The 24,966-nt window shown below is 39.6% G+C and overlaps 1 long non-coding RNA gene across 1 annotated transcript; it reads right to left on the bottom strand.

Moving 5' to 3' along the window:
- Window positions 1-2,098: 2,098 nt before the first annotated feature.
- Window positions 2,099-14,222, bottom strand: LOC118494215. Its single transcript, XR_004896297.1, has 3 exons — window positions 14,205-14,222; window positions 13,366-13,467; window positions 2,099-2,185 (listed from the first exon to the last, which is right to left on the bottom strand). It is a non-coding gene; the product is annotated as an uncharacterized LOC118494215 (long non-coding RNA).
- Between the last annotated feature and the right edge of the window lie 10,744 nt (window positions 14,223-24,966).

Here is a 24,966-nt window from a genome sequence, read left to right on the forward strand (position 1 = left end):
TCGAGCGCGTGACTGCAGAATGTGAGCAAACCATAATCTTCCGCGCTGTAATTCTCCATCTGTCTGCCTAACAGGAATCTTCGACACGAGGGACGACAGAGGCCTTGAGTGTGTACTTCGAATGACATCATTTACAAGTCTACTAAACCCAGAGCAGGCAGCCACATAAGCAGCCGAGAATGGTTGATTGTGCCTCGGAGAGCAATGACTCGTAACACCTGATGGGGGGACAGTAGGTGGAAGGACAAGTAGAGCTTGATTTACTTCTCGGCTAACAGCGGAGACGCTCCCTCTGCTGTTGACGTCGGTCTCCAGTTCATGCTTTGGTCTTGTTCGCATCTAAACAATTATTTTGCATTCATCTCAGGAAAATGCACACATTTGGAGAAAAAAAAGGGAAAAAAAAGAGGTGAAATGATTTGAAGCTTAAAAGAGGGGAAAAAAAGATGGACAAACCAATCAGCTAACTAGATAAATGAAAGTAAAAGTTATGATGCAGTTTCACCTGGCAGGAGAAGCAGGTGCAGAGCACTGTGGTAGCCGTCTGCAGCCATCCAGGTCTAATCAGACCAGGTAATGATGCACTGCTCAGTTTGTCCAGTCCCAGACGGGGCCGAAAACAGGTGAGTCTGATTAATCAGGAAGCAGCTACACTGCTCTAATAAACACCAAGCAGACACAATTCATATATCACTGCATGATTGTTCTCAGCTGGACCGGATGGAGCTCATTCACCCCTAATCATTTCTGAACTATGCCCCTGTTAGCATGCTAAGATTCAGCACAGAAAAATACATAATAATCTACAATGTGAGACAGGTGCGTCGGAGAGGGACAAGCAGATCAAAAGTTGCAAAGAACTCCCACACACTGTCTAACTTGCAAAAATATATAAAGTTTAATAGTAGGCAACGTTTCGGTACTAGACTATCTTCAGGCAAATTGCCTTTCTTCACAGGATTAATGCTAAGATTAAAATCCCTTCAAAGATTTTTGTGGTTGTGGAGAGGGATTTTGTCTTTTGTTTTGAAGCGTTGCTTTCAAAGCATAACTTTGGAACATTTCTGATAATATTTTCCCATCGTGCAAGTTGGTTCTCACAAAAATCCCATCAACTGTTTCACAAGCCACTGACATCCGATACTGTCCCGGAAGGCCAAAGGCGCTGAAAAAGTCACACACATCTTCACTTTTCCTCACAATTCTTCTCATAATATAATGAAATACGGACTGAATCAAGCCACGGTTATTTTTTTATATATAAAAGCACGTCTCCAAGGGTGACAGCCTACATGGCATATCAACAGTGTTTCATTTTTAAAATCTTTCTCGGTTTATCCATGAGCTGACAAGAGCCGAGCCTGTGGTCAATGGTCAAAGGCATATCTCATTACAGAGAATAACATCGATATGTTTAGGAGACATGCTTTCTGATTGATTTTGCGCTGTATAGGAGAAAAGTGCACACAGGCAGGCCAGGCTACAGTCAAATGACTGACTTGGACAGAATCGACTGGTGTGATAGAGAAAGGTGGGAAAATAGGGAATAGGTCGAAAATGACTGTTGGGCCAGCTCAGTATCACTCCATTTTCCAAGTGTGACTTTTTTATGTCAAGAATAAGATCGTTGAAGATTAGACACAGGAGAGTACAGTAAGCAACATGTCACACATCTCATTTCATGGTGATGTACTGTGTCTGTTCATTTGGAGAAAGGCTGAAAATGTGCATCATTTCCTTTTCTAGTACAGTACTAATGACTCTCTTCTTTTTAATTAGAGGCATTTTACCATAGAAAGATCACATACACTGATTCTGCGAAGCTCCATCTCTTCATATTGACTACCTTGTAAAGATATGTTGGCACATATCTTACAAACCCCATGGGCAAATGAGATACAATTAATTTTCTTAAAAAGGGTACCCAGTGGAGTTTTTGATCCCTAGTAGTGCTATGGATTAACGTTTTTCACAAATGGACCGGTTTTGTACTATATATATATATATATATATATATATATATATATATATATATACACCTTTTTTCCTCCATGTGTGATAACTGTGCTGTGATATATATATATATATATATATATATAAGACGAGGAGCAGTAGCCCCTGAACCCATCACCTCTCTCTGGATGCAAAGCATATTTGTGTGGTTTATATCTGTAGGTGCAGAGGCCTGAAAAGAAAACTGCAGGTTGTGACACAGGTAAGATAGAGAATATGAATAGTGCTGTTTGGGAATTTATTTTTTGTTGTTTTTTACAAGTCCCAGTTTCTTTCAAAAAAAGAAACTATTTTTATATGTTGCATCATCGGCAGAAAGTGTATTCCTTAACTACACTGGAAGTGAAATCTCTACATTACAGGATATTATATATGGATCACTGTGCAAGCTCTGAGAACAATGCACCGGCTTTAGATGAAAGTGTCAAATGGCTTGTTGAGATCAACATCAAGTCAAAATCACATGAAAGTAGGATTTCGGGAAAAAGAAATTGCCATATAAGCTTTCAATGAATCCTCCACACATTGTCCATACATGGATATTATCCTTGTGCAGAAATGACTGCTCTCCATTTTCCAACGATTTGCTGTCCACATTGGTGCATAACACGGCTTCCATTATCTGCTGAAACTCAAGAGCTCGACCATAAACGACAAATTCACCGATCAATGCGGTAATTTCATACAGGCATATACAAGGGGTTACAAATGGGGCTACAGAGAGGGATGTGTGGGGAGCAATGTCACATTTTATTCCCTAGACATAGGGGATGAAAGCAGACATCAGAGGATCTGTCTGGCGGCGGCCAGTTTTAGTAGGAAAATGGACAACTGGACACTTTTATCTGCTGGCTTTGATGTTGAGGTGAGGAGGCTGATGGAGGTTCAAGGACAACTGCAACGCCATGGGAGAGTGGGGGCCGAGGAGGGTGGGGCTGATGCATGGGATAGATTGGGGGGGAGGGGGGAGTGGGAATGTGAACGTATGCAAGAGAAGGGAGCAAGGACGGAATGAGATGAGATAAAAGAGAAACATAACAAGAGTGAGAAAGGAAGAGACAGGTGCCTCAAAAGCGACCGGTCTTTAAACATTTACCTGTGCCTGGCTATGCTGAGGGGAAAGAATGGCTGTTTGATTCCATTACACTTCTATTACAGCTGTAGTTAATGGCTGTGTCACAGTCTATTAACTGCATTCATCTTTGCCTCTGATATATAACAGGACATCAGCGTTGAACAAAGACAGATGACTCCCTGTTTTGCCCGTTACAACTCATACCTTATTTCCTTGCACGGGATGAGGTGGATACACGCACGCACACACACACACGCACGCACGCAGGACATTGAGCACAAACACAAGGGAAACACATGTTGCATACTTTCTAATCTACTGTACAGTGTACCAAACAAACACAGTAACACAGACATTCATCTTTCTGTCTCCACATTAACGTAGCAGTGACAGCCAGTAGTCTGATGTGATAAACGGGAACAGAGAGAGATGGTTTAATCTAAATACTTCAGTATCTGTGACATCAGTACGCATGACAGTACGCATATATTCAGCTGACAGACGACATAAACAGCAGGAAAGATATACACAATGGATTGTGTGATTGTGTGTGAGTGTGTGTGTGTGTGTGTGTGTGTGTGTGTTGTGCGTGTGTGTTTGTGTTTGTGTCAGTACATTTATCTGCAGCTTCATTCAGACTGCTGCTTACATCTGACTGTTCTGAATGACTGATGTAACGTAAGCTACTTCATTTATATGTTGAAAATATGTAGGAAAGAGGGGTGCAGTAGATATACAGGCTTTTACTTTATTCAAGCACTGAAACCTTTTCTATTATCATGTGCTAATATTGTTGTAGGTAAATGCCAATCCACCAAAATGATAATTGTATCAGGTTAATCATAATTTAATAACAAACAGTAATAGATTAAATATTTAATTTATGTGCTCAGCAATAATTTTGAGAAAGATAGGGAGTCTATCCACCAGTCTAACAACAAAAAAGACAAACCATCTCTATACAGACTGAGGATGATGGGTAACTTTTTGACAACTACTAATTTGACTGCAAAGGTTTGAGCTTAGTTACAAATAGGCATGGGCCGGTATGAGATTCTGACAGTATGATAACCTTCAGCAAAAATACAGTATTGCAATTACAGCTTTAAAATATTATTTTTGAAATGTCTGGGTAAAAAATAACTTTTTTTCCCCCCCATTGAACACAATGTATTTCATTTTGAAAAACACTGCACACCTGCAGGGAGAGGGATTTCTAAACTGCACTTTTTGTCTTTGAAGACTAGCTCTGAAAACAGCTCTTACTGCATGAACGGTATGACGGAAAATGTTAGTGGTTTTAAAACCGTGACTTTAAAACCACGGTATACCTTGAAACCGGTAACCGGCCCATGCCTAGTTACAAATCCTAGTAACAACGAGGCAATCGTACATGTGCTTTATGTTTAACATGTCTCTGCAGCTTAGACAGTAAGTGACATCCAGTTTTTATAATCACACACTGAGCAACAAAAAGTCCCATGGTGACAAATTGCTTATTGCTATGGTAACACTGCCAAAGTTCAGTTTCAGTTATCAAATACACGTGAAATTACTCCATACTTACTTTGTAGTGCACTATATTTACAGTCTGCCATTTTAGTGCCCTAAAAAGAATTCCACAAAAGGTATGAATAAAGTACACGGCATAATACACTACTCTCTGTCACATTTAATAGATGAGTGATGACGCAAAATGACGATAATCTGTAAATGTCTAAAATCTAATTTTACTGCACAATATAGATATCTGTCTATTGTACAGGGACTATAGTGAATCCGTGAACAGGAGAGGGATTTAGGACACAGCCTAAATGTAGGCTAAATTTCCAACATGGAATTGAAAAACTACAACTCTGCATCTTTTTTTCCTTTTTTACACAGATGCTAAAACATCCAATCTGCAGTAAATCTGAGGGGCGAAAAAATATTAGACTGTCAGCAGCAGTGTGCACATATCTGTATCTGTATAAGACAAAGGAAGACATGGATAAAGAGCTCCTTGCACGTTAATTTCATAAAGGGATTATACATGGTCTCAGCAGTGCCTTCAAATGAGCCGCTCTGAGATGAAGCTCTCGTTGCTGCTCTACTCCCTGCTGGCTGTCGCTACCCAGCATTAACCTATTTAGGGCAGCTTTTAGGCCTCTCCATCGCTCCTATACTCTTTCACAATTTATGAAGCCTAATCAATACGGAGTGGAGCACCTACATGAAAAATAGTTCAGGGGAAACTGCACAACAAAGAGAGGCACCCTTTCCCTGCGAGAGATACAACTTTTCAAATTCATATAATCTAATACACAATGGGAGAGGCCAGACCCCACAATAAGAGGACAGGGCCCAGAGGCTAATACCCTGTTAGAGCAGATTTATTTTACCCTTCTTCGCTCCTGCCTTCGTCTACACCCCTGTCATAAAGCTTTATCAAAAGCTAATTATGCTCAAAAACAATGAAATAACTCGTAGGATGGCAGCCTGTACAGAGCTTATTGTATAAGCCTCTTGGCAAGAGTACCCCACAAAAAATTATATTGTCACTTACCTATTAATGAAGACAAGTTTGCAGGCACTCTTTGGTCCATTTTAATTTATATTAATTCTCTGTCAGCCCTCGTTATGGACATTAATGAACTGCATCCGGAAGCAAAACAAGGCTTTTGACCTGCAGGAGTTGGAATAAATCTCTCTATATCATTTTTGCAGCGGCTGTGAGCAGGCAAAAAAACTTAAACAACCTGGCAGAAGGAGGTATGTGAGAGGAATTTAGAGGAGCTAACAGAGTTTTGAATATATTTAAGTCTCTGTGCTAAATACTGAATGCCGATTCAGTACCGATCCAAAGAACAGACTAAAGTAGAATTCGAAAGACAACTTGGGTTGCATATTGCAGTGCCATTGTACCAACCTAGCCTGATAACAGACCTTTTCACAGGAGACATTTGGACATATCACATTAGGAAAAACAGGTGTAAATAATACAAATAATTAAGGCTGTATTCCATTTTGTCACACAGACATGGTTTACTGGGACACTTCAATATACATAGTTAGTGTTATTAGCAACACCTGTGATTTTCCAACAAGTCAAACTGTGCTGTAAAAAAGTCAGACTGAAATGCTATTTTGTTTCACTTCATTCACTAAAAGGATCACTTAACAAATTGCACCAGGTTTGCACCGGCTGCTTGTAAATCCATTAAGTTTGTGTGTTAAGCCCTTCTAAAGTTCTGAGTACAGATTCTAGCTCAGGGTAGTGATTACCAAATCTGGTTGCATTAGAATTAGAATTTAAGATAGCATTACGATTTTAGTAGTAAAAATCGGCACTGCAGCAGCACAAGCTGTAACATAACTGCCGAAAATAACAGTTTAATGGGGGCAAAACGATAATAAACATAATTGTCAACCCTTTGTAAATGTAGATATGACATATTTATCTACATAACCGAAAGAAATGTGCTTTAAAGTTAGTAGTATTCATGCCGTGAAGAATGCAATTTGAGAAATATTTCATGACATGCAAATTCAAAATCTCAGTTCATTATCATTATCATTATCATTATTAAACAGCATTTTGATCAAGTGTCAGGTCAGATGTGTTAAACATTACAATCTATTTTACTCTTCAGTTTAATCCGTCACATCTACTAGCAAGCGAACGTTTGTTGTTTGTTTTGCCAGTTTACTAATTCAGTTATTTTAACAGTAGTCTCGCTTTGCCAGACCATCCACACACTGCGAAGCAGCGGAGGGTCTGGCTACTCCAAGTAGCATTCCGGGATGGGAGAAAAACATGCTCTGGTTTATTGGCATTTCTCTTAACCAATCATAATCGTCAAGGGCAGCGCTACGCTCCGCACAGAGCCACTGCAAAATAGTCGTGCGAGAGAAAACTCAGATTGGACAGATAGTCTAGCTAGCCGTCTCAATTTACCCTGCAGACATCTGAGGAGCAGTTAACCATAGTCCTCATAAACCCACCGAGTTTAAAATTCCAACACAAAGAAACCGGAAGGAAACGGAAAATACATGCATCTGGCGGAATGTCCAGTGGCACCGGTACCATCCCAGAAGTGGAATGTCAGGATATAGACAGGATATAGATCTTAACAGTTACACCGGGCAGTTTCTGGTGCAAATATTCAGTAACAACTTAATTTAATTATGCATTTCTACTTATTAAACATTGAAGTTATAAAAAGAAGTTAGACCTTATGAGCAGGTGATGCAACAAGCTCCAAGTACTGACCATGGTTTTATTGAAACATCCACTTTAACGTCTTTGGTGGTACAATGCAAATACCATGGTGTCAGGTTTTACAAAAAGCAACAGATACAAATTCATCACAGAAGAGACAGAGATATCAATTTCTCCACTCACAGTAGCCTTAGTTAAGCACAATGCAGTGCAACTACAAGTCATGTTGAATTTTTCATTAAAGATATAATAACCTGCTGTTTTGCTCTTTCTGTGCTGTCACAATTTCCACCTACGCCTACTGCACTAAAGTAACGAGGGATCTATTATAAGAAAGCCCAATCACTAATGTTGTTGAAGAGAAGGTCATGGATAATGTCCACAGCAGAAACTCTGCATCACAACACTGATTCTAATAGAATTAATGGGCAGCGATTGGTTAATGAGGCTGAAACTGCACCATTCCAGTCAATTTAACCGAACAGTTGGCATTGTGATCACGTAAAGTACAAAATATACCTCATAGCTCTTCATGCATCCTCCAAAGCTCGAGGTTTTCACGGTGAAGTTCACTGGACAGTAACTGCCATTTTATCAGTAGATCCTGTGCCCCTAACCAAGACAAACCTCACCATGCTCAATCCTCCAGTGTTCATAGTTGTCTTTCTGGCAGCCATATTGGTCGTTATGGCCGCTCCAGGAAGAGGGACCTATTGTTAAATGATCCATTCATTCTATGTGGCTCCGTTGGCTCGTCCAGAGCTTCTGGTGAGTGGAGAGTGGCTAATCTGCCATGCTGTCTCGGTGTGTGTAGGGCTGTAACGGCACTGACTGAATGTTAATTGCATTCCCTACACAGCAACCTACCTACTGGTATAATTGTCTGACTGCTGGACTGACTGACCACCTGATTGTGTCTAACTGCATCAATATCGAATTTCCGAAATATATGCCTGTCTGCTTGACTCCCTGAATGCCAGAACATTTGAACATCTGATTGTGCAGACCTGTCTCTCTTCCCATCTTCTGTCGATAGCTGTCTTACCTTTGAGAGTGAGTGACTCGCACACAATCACATCAAGTGACATGAAATGGAAATGAAAGGAACATCCAATATTGACAGCGGTTTTTATTTTTGGAAAATTATTAACACAACCTGCCATCACCCATCAAATGGTGAAAATGAAACAGTACAAAGTAAAGTAAAATCAGCATCTGGCAGCGTCTCTGTAAACACCTTATGATGTGTGATTCACTGCAAATAATTACTTTCAAACTTTTTGTCCTTCCAACTAAAGTTATTAACTACTTTAAGTTTACTGCGGGAATGACTGGATATTCAAGGTGAAAAGCTCAGTGCCACTGTGATAATCAGAGCGAGGGAAAAAAATTACATGTGGTGCATTATTATTATTTTATGTCAAAATGCTTTGTAAAGCATTTATTGCAGCAAGAGGGAATAGCAGATATATTTCTCACTGGGATAATGTGCAGCAGAGTTTCTTCCTCTGCATGTCTCTATAAATATTCAGACCCACGGTCCAGGGGTCGTGATGGCCGAAAGGAAAGCAGTGGTTATTCAAACAGTGTTTTTGCTGGCATGTTACAAAAGGTTGATACAGGTCATGTTGACTGAATGACCCCACAGCCTGCCTCTTTTCTTCTGTACATACTATTTAAAAGTATCCTCTATTTTACTCTCCCACTTCTCCCTACTCTCTTTCCTAAATCATCCCTCCCTGTATCTAGCTCAACCTTTTCTTTCTCATCATTGTTCCCCATTACCTGCATTTGTCCTTCTAACCCTAACCCCCTAACCCTAACCCTCCTACCTCTGCATCTCTTTAGGAGACAACACTCGCGCAAACCACAACCACATTGAAACGTAAATAATCCCCCTAAACACCGCAACGCTCAGAGTTCCGTTTCCTGTCTTTATGCTAAGCTAAGCTAAGCCAACCCTCTGCTGGCCTCATATTTACTGTACAGACATGACCATCTAACTCCTGGCAAGAAGGCAAATAAGTCTATTTCCCAAAATGTTGATAAGATAATTCTATTAATTTTGGTCCTATTTTAATAGTTTGGGCCATAACTTCTATTTGACATGATAACTTACCAAAGTAATAGCTGAGATCTGGGACAACGACAAGGCTGTATCACTAGAGAGTTCACACAAGCAAACAATTTAGCCAATTTTCCATCCTGAAATAACCTAAAATATATCCAGAAATGTTGGTAATAATCCATCATTGCAAAGTAAAACTATGTGCGTACACAATTAGACATTTTTCTTCCTTAAACCTACATTGTGTAATTTTTTGAGTTGATTCTTAGCAAAAAAAAAAAAAAAAAACGTTCTTTCACAAATATGTGCTCATTCATGTATAATTACTTCCTCGAACTAATCAAAGTATTCTCGTAAGCGTAGAATCTTCCATTCAGAATCATTCAGAATACGTACAAGCGACTCGCTCGAATGACGGCAGGCATGTAGCGCCTTCATCTTTAAAATACATTAGCCAAAGAAGGACATACCTCCGCATTCCGCCCTCTTACACCTATTGGCACCGTGACGAATGCAAGGGGGAGATTACTCGCCAGGGAAGCGAAAAAGAGAATTAAAATGACGCGACAGGCTAAGCAACAAGACCAAAGTTAATATTGGAGCTAGAACAGCTGTGTGTAAACGATGGAGAGAGCTAATAGAGGGTTTTCACAACGCGTCATCAGACGCGTCATCAGACCCGAAGTCGCCATGTTGGAGGTACTCCGCATCACAACAAAGCACAGGCACTGATGTAGATCCCGAACGGCGTCAAGGAAAATGGTTAATTATTGCCGTGTTTTAGGTTGTACCAATAGGTCAGACTGAGAAAAACATTTGGAATATTATCAACTTCCAAAAGTTATTAAAAACCAGGGAGAGGATTGCCAGAAGTTATCAGAGGAAAGGAGGCGCTTGAGGTTGGCAAAGCTCAACCAGGATCTACGACGGAAAATCTGTCTTGTTCGGTCTTTGAAATGAAAAAAAACAACTATTGAGAGTCACTTGGCTACACCTCGAGTATCGCAATGATATCATACAGTTAAGGTTAGGTTGATTAAAGACGTTATTGCATTACTTACTTTGGCTTCACACCACATTGGTCGTTAATGACTTGGTACTGCGTCTCCCTCACCCATCCACACACCATCTGGTTATAAGCCTCCAAACTTTTGTAGGATTTAAGGTCTTCCGCTGTGTATGGGCTCGGCGAAAAAAACAGGTAGTTGACTATATCGGGATATGCAACTGAAGGAAGAATCACTGGGTCGCCATGGATCCAAGAAGAGGGAGCCAACTTGTAGGGATCTGCACTGCCAGTAAACTGTAATTTCTAAAAATATCGCACCTTTTTTGTGGTCTAAGTCCTTCCATGCCTTTGCATCTTGGACGCGTTTTGATGAGCTTTTCTGTTGTTTAGATATAAAGTATTAAAGCATCCAAAGTGCACAATACTCCATTACTCCATTCAGTTGTTTACACCAAGTGCCTCCAACATGGCCGCGCATCCAGGTTACTGCCCAGAACGTGACGTCGGTGAAAACCCTCTATTTCGGGTTCGGCCACTGTAGGAGGAAGGGCTAGAAAGTAATATTGTAAATTAAGTTGGTTGTCATATACAATTTCACCGCTAGATGGAGAAATTCTTACACAATGTAGCTTTAAAATAAGTTTAGCTGACCTAAGGTGTATTTAAAGGAACAGTTATTAGATTATAGTAAATAGACTTTTTTTTTTTTTTTACATTTAAAGCTTCTATTGAGGTTATCGAATGTAGCTTCGAATGTCTATCCTCTCCAAGCGGTGAGTTTGCTACGTTCCACAAGCTCGATTGGCTTTTTTTAATAATCTCACAACTCAACTAACTCTGGTTTGGTTAAACTTTACCCATAATTCACTGAATTAGATGTAAAAAAAATATGCTGTCTCTCTCTGCCATTGCTGGCATTTTTGTGAGAGCCGATGCTCAGCGCAGCTCGCTCTTCGGAGGCAGACTATTAAATCAGCATCTGATTGATAAATGTTGAGTAACAATTTGAATGTCAGTGTAATGAATGAAGCTTTGAACTATTCGGTACATCCCTAGCTTAGTTTAGCATTTAACTTACAAGTTACCTTTTAAAACATCATCCAAAACCCAGCAAGAATACACCTACGTTTTTCACAAAAAAATCAATTCCATCCTCCCCACATTTTTACACATTTTCTCTTCCTCCCTGCTTTAATATTCATTTTACTTTCCTCTGTCCTTGTCCACACATTTCGATGTATTCACTCCCTCCCAGCAAGTATTTTTCAAACAGCAATGTGCAAAAAATTAAGGAACTGGAAAGGCCCAAAATCTCCATCCCACACCAGGTGGCTTAAAGACGTCATGTATCATTTAAAGTTAGAAAAAATAAAATACTCAGAGGAAACGTGGGAGAATTTTATTCTACCTGGGGGTCTTTCATGGACTATTTTGATGAGGTTTTTGCAGTAGACTGGGAAGAGGAGTAGTGCTACCTTGAGGATAACTAAATCACTTACCTGTATTTATTTTTTTATTTAACTTTTTCATTTTATTTTTCTATTTTTATTTTGTTTTACTTATGCTTCTTTATGTATCATTTTGTCTGTTTGTAGGGTATACCCTAACCCTTTTTGTTTGTCGGCGGCAAAATGTAGGCTCACTTAATTACTCCAACGGATAGATTATGAGGATGCATGGGGATTGGGGAGGGTGGGGAGTGGGTAGAAGATATTTGTGTATGTAATGTATATTGTGCTGTGTATTTGTGTATGTATGTACATGGCAGCACTGTTGTGCTATGTACAATTGTATAGAAAACGTGTGAAATAAAAAAAAAAAAAAAAAAATTAAGGTCCACGTCGTTCAAAAAGCACCACATTTATCCAATATTACGTTTGATACTAATAGTATTAAACTGATATCAAAAGGTTTGTAAGTCACAGATCCACAACATGATGCTCAGTTTGGTGCCATGTTCACAGTTTCTCAGAATCTGCTGCTGAACGTATATCCCTCCCTCCATTCCACCCTACCTTTGTCCCTCCCTCACTTAGCATCTGCTAGCCTGGCCGGCAGCAGCAGAAGCAGTGTGACCAGCCACTTTGGTAGTGCGACCCCGGGGATCAGGACAGGTGAGTGGGCCGCAATCAGCCACTTTGATTACTCCCTTAACCACTGCAGAGCAACCAATTTACCACAGGGTTACCATTGAACCTATTAACCTGTTAGCGTCCACAGCCACCCACAAGGAAATTGGAAACTGGAGGAAGGATGCAACGTGGCATTTTCTAATGGAAAATCATGTCATGTGTGCCCTTCAGGTGGAGAAAATAAGATCTAGAAGTGGTGTATGTGTGTGTGCATGGGACTCCATGGTTGCCTACAGCCAAAGTTTTAATCAGGAACATAAGAGAGCGATTATTGGAACTTCAGTCTCTTTGTCTCAGATCCTCACATTTAATGTTCTGTTTCTGTTCACTGATAAGTGTTTTTTGTAATCCAAACTCATTAGATGATAGTCTCTTTTCAGCGCAACATAATGGGAAACACATTCAGCCACATGGACTATATCTCAAACATGCATCAGTGTTTACCTCCGAGTGTGTGATAGCACGGTCAGCAAGAACAGGCAGCAATTAGCTGCTAGTATGCCCCACTGATTATGCTGTTAATTGTTTGTTTTTTCCCTGCACTCTTTTCCTATACATGTTTTTTTTTCAACATTTGGGGGATTATTTGTATGTTCTCAGCTAATTATAATATTGTAAGTCAGTTCACAAGTTTATATTCCTCTCTCCCCTTACAGATGTGTTGCTGTTGCTAGATGCAGCATGTTGAGTGGTTAGTGAACGTGACACGATCACGCATGTGAAAAAGAAAAAGAGTTGGCTGTTAAGTGGTTGAACAGTGCTCACGGCTCATCACATGGACAGCTTGCTGTTCTGTGCCTGAGCTAGAGTCCACAACCCATCATATCTGCCTTCACTGATGTAAATGGCTGTATGTTCAGTACTCACCTGCTGATGTAAAGTAGAGTTCACAAACGGAAGATCCCTTGTCGCGTGAAGTGATTTCCACCCACGGACATCCAGGCGAAGTAGCCTGGCTTACTTCAGAAGCTGCAAGCATGAAAATATTAAAGACCAACATTAACCCAATCGCGTTGCAATGATAACGTAATTATTACTGTCACCAAAGCTGAAAAGCAGACTGATGTTATAGGAGAATTGTACAGGACAGACGGCTATAGCTTGCACGGTTATAGTAAAATAGTACCAATATACACCAACCCTGTATAAAATATTCATCAGAGTCAGAAATAGCACACATTAGGGTGTCAAGCCGACAGCCCTGTAAATCCATGCAATGATGCAAAAAGAAAAGAAAACAAAAAGACTTTTCATGCCACTTGCCTGCTATAATGCTAGGAACTATGGAGCTACAGTGAACAATTTACGCTCTACTTTGGAGTCAATTCCACTAGGCTACACTCCAATGGGATTGATGCCCACAGGAGAAAAGGATGTGTGAGTAGGGATGGATGAAAGAAGGGATGGATATGTTGGCTGCAACAGAGACCTTCCTCAGATCAGTGCAGTGTGAGATTTCTCTAAATACCAGATTAGCTAAGAATGTTCACGTCCTGAAAAACAAAACCCTGCCTCTACACTGTTCTAACAAGGTCCTGGAGTGATGCAATACATATAGCTGTTCGAGGACTTTAAAATGTTGTGGCACACATGAAGTTTTCAAAGGAGCAAAAAGTGGTTTGTTTGGAGTAATTATAGGAAGAACTGGAAAGTCTGCGAGCAGTGATGGTCAGAGAGACGGAACAGACAAACAAAACAGCACCAACCTCAGAAACTCAAACTGAGGGAGTGAAAAAGGGTTGATTAAATACCTGCAGGGCTGATGAGGAAAGTGGGAACAGGCGTGTAGATGGGCGGGGCTGTCACATGATGGGAAAAGGAGAGAAAGACTGAGGGCATCTGGTGGACGGAAGTAAAATGGCAATAAATGGGCCTGGGGAATAGGGAATGTGGCTGGAGAAGAGGGACAGAGAGACAGACAGTTACACTTCAAGTCAAACTAACTCAAATGTAAACTGTAAACTGTTAAAGGATGATAGATGTGGGCAGGGGCGGACTGGGACAAAAATTTGGCCCTGGCAATTCTGTCCCTTTCCGGCCCAATTTCAGACATGGACATTATTTGATTATTATTAATAATATTATTTCAAATAAACTACCATGGCACCATCTTGGAATAGTGGAACGGAAAAGCTTGCATATTTAAAATAAATAAATAATAACATATTAAAAAATATTATTACATATTCAAACAGCCAAAACACAAAAGTACGAAGACATAGCGGACCAGATGCAAGCTTTTATTTTGAAAAGTAGAAGTCCGACAGTACCAGACGGGAGGCTCCAGGCTGCAGCCGTACAGTCTTGCATAGTTTTGTCAAACTTGTGTGATACGCCAGTGTTGCCGCATTTCTTTCTTTTTTCCAGGGGCCCAAATTGGCCCAAGAGTGCATCAGCTCTTCTGGCATTTGCCAGAACTGCCAGATTGCCAGTCCACCTATGGTTGTGGGTGTTCCTTAGGCAGATTTGGTCTAATGAAGAGAAAGGGAATTATCTAGGCCTGTACGATTTTGACTATTGTTTTTCAAGGAATAGTCTGACATTTTGCGAAACGCGCTTATTCACTTGCTGAGAGTTAGATGAAAAGATGAACACCACTCTCATGTCTTAGCACAAAGACTGTAAACGGGGGAACAGCTAGCATTGCTCTGTCTGAAGGTAGCCTAACAAAATCAGCCTACCAGCAATTCTAAAACTCACTGATTAACACTTTCTGTAATCCATACAGTACAAAATTTACATTATGGTTTAATGAGGGATTATGTGCCTGATTATTCCTTGGCCAAGCACAGTAACTTCCAGGAAGTTACCCAGCACACATAAAGCCACAACTTGTTGTTTTTTTACTCCGGTTTGATACAGATTAAACAAACGAGATACATAGTTTTACATTACGTTGTTATTTAGTGAGTTTAAGAGGTGCTGGTAGGTGGATTTTGTTACCTTTGGACATATCAGGCTAGCTCTTTTCCCTTGATTTCAGTCTTTATGCAAAGCTAAGCTGCTGATGGTAGCTTCATATTTACCTTGCAGACATGACAGTGGTATCAATCTTCTCATCTAACTCTCAGAAAAAAAAGCAAATAAGTGAAGAATGTTGGACTACTATTTTACAAATCTGTCCTTTAAAAGCCCCTCAACTTTTTGGAAGTGCAATACTAAATGACTAGACAGTCCTTCCAGAAAAATGCAGAGTTTTTTTGTGAACTCTCGAACACAACTTAGGTCTCCTGAGAATAACTCAGTCTGTCTAACCTCTAACCTTCCACATACTGTACAGCACGGAAATAGATCAAGCTCGAGCACTCTGCTTCCTTAACATACTCTCATACATATGCTATGTTGGCGAGTATCACTTATTAACTCTGAGCATATATTGGCATATCATTCCGAGTGACTCTATGCACTGTATGCATGTCATGAATCCTTAAGTGTCTCTAATTTGGGATGGAGAAGGGAGAGTTGGAGCAAGGTGACCCCAGCTGTGTTCTTAATCATCAGCTGGTCTGGATGGGGTTAAGAATGGAAATTGGTTTGGCTCTGTAGTGAATCTATTATCATATCTCCTCACCTCTCCTTTGTTTCTCATCTCTGTTAGACACCATTTTACATCTCGCTCGCTCTCCTTGTCTATCCGTCTCCTCTTTGTCATTCACTCTTTTTCCTCACGCTTACTTTTTCTCTCGTTCTCTGTGATGTAAAAACTGCCTCAGCATACTGATAATGAGATTTATTCAAATAGCCCTCCTTAAAGCGAAGGACATTCTCTGTGACATATGCAGTTATTATATTGAATCCTGTAGGTGTCTGCATTCTCCCACTGGTCTGTATAATCCTCGGGACACTTGCTGATCTAGAATTAGACGCTTCTTCTGTATTTAATTTTTTATCAGCATGGTCTCAATTATCTATAGGCTTTTCACTACAAACACTTGTTGGTTCATTAGGAGCCTGTCGGAGGGACTGACTGACTGACTGACTGTAGCTTGTTAGGCTGATTAAACCATCGTGTCTAATTAGCGGCTGTATCATGGCTCAGTTCACAGCTGCTGTAGCATCAGAAAGATAGAGGATACACTGTAAGCATTACATTTCCTATTACTCTGTCTGCCACCTGAGTACTGAGCCTGGTAGTGGCCATCACGAAAGGAAGTAAGCACCTACAGTGTTGGTAAAAGGTCCCATATCATGCTCATTTTCAGGTCCATATTTGTATTTTGGGTTTCTACTAGAACATGTTTACATGCTTTAATGTACAAATGAAAAAAATGAAAAAAAGTCTTATACTGTCTGAGTAAACCTGTATTCAGCCTCTGTCTGAAACGCTCAATTTTAAACTCCCGTCCCGAAAAAGCCCAGTCTTCGCTGATTGGCAGTGTTTCCAGGTCTTCCGCATTTGCGCTCTTGGCATCGCTGCACTGTCATTGCAGCCAGGGAATGACTGTAACGGCACTGTGGCGGTACTTTCTACCTACATATATAGGATAGTTGTGACATCACAACCGTACGGATGTCTTGTTTAAAGGCACAGTTTCTGAATATGGGCTGGGTGCATTTCTCTGTGGATTGAGCAGTTTGATACTTTCACAGTATTTATATAGCACCTGGATTATGGGATAGGATAGGCAAAAATAAAGCCTTGGCTTCAGCCTATTCCTTTTTCGGTTATATACGGTGACAAATTGTGGTAAATAATTGTTTCTTTCATGTATGTTAACCGAAATAAAATTATTCATCATCATCATCAAACTGCTTTATAATTTAAAAAAAGACATTCTTTTTTCAAAAGTAAGGAAATCTTACTTTTTACAACATGGGACCTTTAAAGTGTGCACACATTTACTGCAACAAAACATGTGTAGTTGTGCTAGATAATCACCAATATTCCCTCCAGCATGCTTATTGATGATAGATTATGGTTCAACTCATCGCCCTGAGTTTATCATATCAATGTATCAATTCATTCCACTGTATATGTTAAGGAAACACTGGACAAAGAAAAAAAATCAATAAACCAATGCAATCAAGCAAATGCAACTAATTATAGGGAATTATATAGGGAAATCAGAAAACTGCTGAAGGAACTGAATAAAACACATTGGTTTAGAAAACATTTCTAACCCGTGGGTATTTGTTAATTTGTTCACACTGATTATGACAACAAATGAGAGCAAGCACTAACCAAACAAAGCATTATATCCAGCAAATTCAACATCTGATGCATTTGATATTTTAACCTGTGGTTTGCACCAGAGGTTAAGCAGGGCCGCAACTATTATTTTCCTTTTCGATTGATTTGATTGTTTTCCCGATACATCTATCAATCGTATGTCTATGAAACGTCAAACAATTGTGAAAAAAAAAAAATACCCATCACAACTTCCCAGAGCCCAAGGTGACACATTCACAGACACAGCCCAACAATAACAGAAGGACAGAGGATAACGATCCTGAATGTTTCTTTGGCTTATGCTGCAGAAGTTGACTGAGGAATAGAAAACCTTGAGACTCATTACATTCAAACAGCACAAACAGTGTTTGTGCAGAGCCAGTTGCATCTGTAAGGGAAAGGAACAGCTCTGCCCAAACTGATGTTGTCACATTAAAACACACACATCTCAAACAGCAAAGATATTCTCACATTCTTGAGAAGGTTGTTTTCCCCACAACATCAGAGGCGCCTTCTCCACAAAGACTTATTTAGCGGCTTGGCACTCTTGTAGTTGATATTCGAGGACGTTTGATAGGTCTGTAGAGTCCACATCTATCCTGCATCAGCAGTGTGGGGATTGCAAACAGTTTGGCAGTGAAGTAGCAGGGCAGGAAGTGGATGGAGTGCAGATAAATGTTCAATGTCAAGAGGCCAGAGAAGACATTAACCTTTCATTGCCTTAGGAAAGGAGTTGTGCAAGGTGAAAGAGGTAACATTACAAACTGTAACCTAAATGTAGTTCGCACACAGTCAAAAGTGTGGGCGAAGTTTCGCTTGGTAAAACCAATCATGTTTTGCTTTATTTTTGTTTAATTTAGGGTCTTCGGGGCTCATGGGCAGTAAGTTCATCTTGCGCCCCATCTCTGAACAACCAAAAACTGCTTACATTGTTCATAGTTCTAGCTGTTTATGCAACACAACTGCTAGAAATGTTTACCTTTCAAATGCAGTAGTGTGATAGCCAATTAATCAGTTACATAACCGGGTGTTAATTGTTACATGAAAGCCTTTCATTTTGGTGGCTGTAACTGATTGTGGTAAAGAATTGACACAAAAATAACACAGGAGCAGAACTGACACGCAGTCTGAACAACAAAACATATTGTACACGGAGTAGATGTTTTCACTGAAACTGTATGGAAAATAATAATTTTGCAATATCCCTGTAAGTTAATGCATCACTGTGATATCAATTGCAAAACAAAAGCAGAAACACAGAGACCTTTGCAAATCCGATTATGTTGTCTAAGATGCTGCCATATGTTCCAACTGTGAGCAACGTGATCACTAGAGGTCCATTCATTTGTGTGAATGTCTTCAAACACATCGCTGTGCTGACCCATTGACTTCTATTCTATTACTAAACAATGTTAGCGCGTCTATATTTTGGCTAATACATGTTTGGCCTCAATATGGTGACTGCAAGTAATCAAGCATAAAGAAGTAAAGAAATACAGTAAAAAGGAAGTTTAAAGAAGTAAAGTCACTAACTTTAAAGCTGCGCTAATTCATATTTTTTAAATTTACAATGGGTCCAAATGACTATTGCTACGTTTACACGTAGCCGGCTATTTTCATAAACGGACATTTCAACCTCTCCCTTTTTAAAAATAACATCGTGCACAGCTGTCAGTTTTCAGAAAAGTGTTCGTTTACACGCACCCGTGTATATATGCCGTCAATGCCGTCAAAAGCATGCCAAACCTGTAGTTGGCAGTGTAACAACAAGCTCAAGCCCACGTTAGCCAATCAGAATCCCGAAAATAGCAACGAATCACTTCCTCTCTCTTCTCTTCCTCACTTCCTCGGCTGCCTAAACCTCCGTTTGTCTCAGTTTACATGCAAACGTGCAAATGAAGTTTTCCAAAATCTCCACTCTGGCCGGAGTTTTCAGAAAGAATCGTTTTCAGAGGCAAATTCTCTGTGTAAACGAAGGACACAAACGAAGGGAAATGTCTCCGTTTTTCAAAATAACCATGTACGTGTAAACGGGGTATATGAATGACGTGAGAGGTAGAGCTTGTAGTGACAAACCCACAGAGAATTATTAACTTTGCGGGGCACCTTTGAGCACTTTAGCATCTTTATGCTTGTTGATTCCCACCATTTAAAACTTTCAACTTCACTGCAATCTGGGCAAATACCTAAATAATAGATTTAAAAAGATGAGGGAATGGTTGCATCACTGGGGATTGGGGTTAACATGTTAAAATAAAGTTATGAAATAAAATACAACAGTGGTAATAAATACATGATATGGTCCAAATGTGCAGATAGCATGCAATCACAGCTTTACATTATAGCAGCACATTAGAGGAGGAAGTGTGAAGAAGTGTGAATGCACAGTTAGAAATTCTCCCAATTAACACATTCATGTCTAAACTACATTATAAATACTTCATTTGTGCTTTTTTTTCCTTTGAAGGGATGATTTCCTATTCCACTAGCTTGCTAGCGTGATGGCTAACGCGCCCTGCCAAAATAGCCATGGTTGGAAAAAAAGGCGTGAATACATGTGGTCTCATAATACAAACAGATGCCACAAGAAAGGCGTCACATCCTAAACATCAGTTATACACAATTTACTTGATTTGCTACTCCTCCTGCAATTGAATGAGCTTCGTCAACGAGAAGATATCAATAGCAGGAAATAGCATGATTCACTGCACTGTAATTAGAGATTCAGCGAGATGAAAAGAGAAGATTTGCTCTTTGACACAGGTCACCCGCAGAGAAACACAAATGCTATCTAAATGTCATCAAGCATGCTGTAGCTGCAGAGCCTCTTGTCAGAATGTGCACAGGGAATTCATTATTTTCATCTATTTTCATCTCGGCGCCATTATAACTCTGTCATAGGGAACGTGACTCACAGGAGAAGAGAAATTGGAAAGCAAATTTAAAAGTCACAGCAAAGGAAAACCCTTTGATTTCTGATTTGATTTGCTCTCCAGAACAACAGAGTCCACTATTAATTTGTTTGAGCGATGATCAAACAGGACAACCTCTTTATTATATGATGAACTGGTAGATTGAAAACTATCTGCTGCTTTATCTCTCCTCTTCGGACATGGTGGCTGAAGCTATCAGTGCACAGATCAGTAATTACTGCAGGTTGTCAACAATTTATCACCGAAGTCCCCTTGGACTCCTGCACACAGGCTGGACGTGATTGCAAACCTCCACGCTCGCGCACGCATGCATGAAAGTATGGACACAAATGTACCAGGTTGGCACGCAAAGTCACACACATGCACAGAGTCTCAAAGACACACAGGTGTCAGTGTGATAGTACATCACCACTCTGTCCTCTGTGATAACACTGAGGGACTTGAGGAAGGTTTTGTATGGCTCCTTTAAGACCAACACATGAACACAGGCAGCAACAGCCTTTCATTTACTGAATCGCTTGTGGAGTGGCCAGCAAATAAGTTTCTATAATAAAATGTTTTTATTTTATTTTATTAGTTTTCTTTTTGCAGGTAAACAAGCCTCTCAGTTCTTGGCGCTACTCAACATTAGCATAAAAAACGATTAAACAAATTGTGTTTTACCCAATGATTTTTTTTTTCCACAGATGCATATTTATCAAGTGTACCATGGCGAGATTATTCCTGCTGCCATCAGTTCTCAGCAGCACATCAAAATAATTCTCTTACGAATGTTTAACAACAATCCATCATCATACAGCTAAGGTCATGTTGTAAGTCATTTCCTGTGCGGTTCACACCTCTCGGCACGCACACACAAACATCAAAGCGCACACTGACGCGCGCACACAAACCCTCCATCCCTACACTGTTAAATTTGATTCATGAAAAGTGACAACAGCATCAGTGTTTTTAATTATTAATAGTGGAGAGTCCATGGGAGTCATCTCTCAATCCTCCCACAAAGGTAATGGGGTTATTTGTTGTGGCTGAGGTCCTTAAACTTTGATTCATTTGACAACCGTCCCTTGTGTCAAGTGGAACAGCAACGGCAGGTAGATAAGAAGGCTATTTCCAGTGATACGGTGACATTGACCCGCCTTACTGGAAGGTACATGCATTCACACACAAACACGAGCTGCGCGCACGCACACACACACACACACACACACACACACACACTTAAACACATTTAATCTTCCAGCCAGTGTTACAAGTCCTCTTATTGAGATATTGACACTATTACAGGAGCTGTAGGTCAAGTGGTGAACCCTTTTAAATTGCACCTCAGTTGGACTGAATAAAAAAACACATTAAGAGGTTAAATGAAAAGGTTAAGTGATCTCACTCACACTGTAGTGTAGGGCATATCCTTCCATAAAACCGAATGTCAACACTCTTCATATTTCATGTTTGTTCAGAATTTAAAATGTAACTGTAAATGCATTCTGATTAGGCGGTGCACTGTGTTCATCATTCAAGGCATCTGTCACGCTTCACAGGGGTAGCTAAGGCACAGCACTTCAATCTGTGCTAATTACAACCCTACTGTGAAGGTACACTGTACTCTGAAACCTTTTTCAGGACTGCAGGAGCCCAGAACAAATGAGTCTAATAGGAGGAAAACGCCTTCTAAGCAGCGGCAGAGGTCAACAAGCTGGAAACATGTTCAAGTACGCTGGACAAGGACGAAGCAGAATATGGCTCATGTCATTGACTGCTTGGAACAGTGACTAATGCAGAATATATATATATATATATATATATATATATATATATATATATATATATATATATATATATATATATATATATATATATATATATGAGTAACTTTTAAAATTACAACATTGGCAGATTAACCAACACAATTCTTAGTCATTTTTTGACCAATGGGTCCTTGAGTTCAGACACAAAAGCAGACTTCTCATTTCTAGTCCAATATGATCAATTTTGTCACCTGAAATGACAACTGTCATTGGCAGATTTTTATCAGCTAACGCTAAAGCTAGCTAGCTAATTAAGCTAACGTTTACTCAGTTGGTTGAAAGGCTATTTGGTTTTTTAAAAAAGAATCCTGTAAAAGGTGTCTTAAATATGCACCTAATAACTAGGCTACTTATTAATGTGATATTATGCTAAAAGACTGAGACTAAAGCTAGGCTAGACTTTTTTGTCCCTTTGATCCTCACCAACTAATGTAGAATACATGGAAATAAAAAGCACAAAACGCAATTGTTCTTGTATTGCAGCGTTAGTCAAGTATGGTAAACAAAATGTATCAGACTACTATTTGCTCACCCATATGTTTCTGAAGAGGCAAAATGAAGCTCAAAGTGGGAGGCTCCCAGTAGCGCCAGCCAGCCCCATTTTGACAGTGCCTGACGTCACCTGGCTTCAATTTTCATTTTTTCAGCACTGGAGATTGGCCACTTGGCCTAAACTCTTATATGACTGTCTTCCACCTAGTGGGGAAATGCAAGCTAGTTGTAAATGTGTTTCTTTTTAATGTACCCTATACATATAACACCACAAACTAAAGTACTAGTTAGTAATTTTGCTCTTTGGCTTTGGAAGTAACAGTTAATGCTCATACTACTGTTAGTAGTAGCAGAACATGCTAAAGATTTTAGCGCATGTTAGAGCAGGAAAGCACACATTTTAATCCATTCTTTACACTTTTGCCCTTGTGTATTTGGTTTTGGGAAAGGCTACAAAAAATACACCACCAAACTGACAGGGCTGCTGTGCCGAGTTATTATAAGTTATCGCACAATCGTGGGTTTAACTAAATGTCAGTTGACAAACCCTTTTCATCTTCTGCAGGTAGCTAAACTTAAACATACAGAATTGTAACTAACTTCAATTTATTTATGAATATTCCCATCACATTAGCTTTCTTTACCCATCTTGATATGTACCAGTATTTGAATGTCATTTCAGCTTAAAAATCTCATTACCAGTGTGTTACTATATACTACACAAACAAAGTCAACCGTGAAAAAGTAACCAGGAAATCCATCTCTGCCTGTCGAAGATCACACCGCTATCTATTTGTTTATCCCTCAGAATGCATCAGCAAACCAAATTAAAACTCATATCTTTGTGCTCCAGGCTTCCCAATGTTATTTCCAATCAGGGAGAGAATTATTCAGCGTTGTATGAGTAGCGATCTGTTATAGTTGTGAATGGTGAAGCTGCATCACCAGCATGCGAGGGTACAGTAAGTACAAGATTAACTATTAATTGCATAATTATTTATACTGCATATTCATATTTATCTTACCTGCTGAAATGCATGCCCATATTTCTGTTCTGCAGCTATTAAGCCAATTTAAAAAAGCAATAAAATATAACAGTACAAAGTATACAAAGTTAAAACTTAAGTTTAAAGTCTGCTGCTGCTTCTAGTGTTATCATTGTCACATGATTTGAAAGGAGCAGGTGACACATTAAACCAGCTGCCTATTGCACTTGCTGGATATGCATTTAGTGATTGAAGAAGGTCAAATCTTGTTCGTTTGGCACTAAAATGGGTCTTCATTTAGCTGCAGCAGAGAGGTTTGTACTTGGCTCATCAGGTCAGTAATCTAATTTCAAGTTTCTCATGTATATGTTACCGTAATCCTCCTCTGAGTCCTCTAGAAATGTTCCATTTCATTTGTAAAATCACCTGTTAAAATTTGCTTCGGCCATAGCAACCACTGAGGACACTGAGGTCATGTCTTTGAGTTTATATTCTAAGATTACCCACATATTATACATGTTTTTAGGGACACTTCTGATAATTACTTTAAACTAAATACCTTAAAATTTGATAATTTGAAAAAAGTATTTAGACTATCATGTAGCACTGTTTTGTTCTCCACAAACTCCTGAGGGAAATATCTGGCTCTTTAAACAAAGAAATTTTGTGTCTCCTGTTGCACTCATTTGTAGAGGAAACTTTAAGGCAAATTGATACCCTACTTTCCTTTACTTTACTTTTCCTAAATTTGATCACTCTCCACATTCTGGATACATGTTGTTTCAGACAACCTGCCATTTAGCTGCTTTAAGCATCATAGTCAACAGCCAACCTTTAGTCAGTACATTTGACTCACAAGCCATTCGACAAATTAGATTTTGGTGTCTGTGTTTATTTAGACAATTCTAGTCCTGTCTGTAAAACAGACTATTTTTAATAAAGAACTTCAGTTACCTCCTGGCTCCATGGTTTTAGTTTTTGCTATCAACAATAGCAAGTGTCAATGTCCCTCATTTCTACTGCAGGTCCATTAATTCTGGCACTTCCTTATTATTTCCTCCTTTTTTTCTCACACTCAT

Source organism: Sander lucioperca, chromosome 22 (assembly GCF_008315115.2).
Source record: "Sander lucioperca isolate FBNREF2018 chromosome 22, SLUC_FBN_1.2, whole genome shotgun sequence".
Classification (NCBI taxonomy): Eukaryota; Metazoa; Chordata; class Actinopteri; order Perciformes; family Percidae; genus Sander; species Sander lucioperca.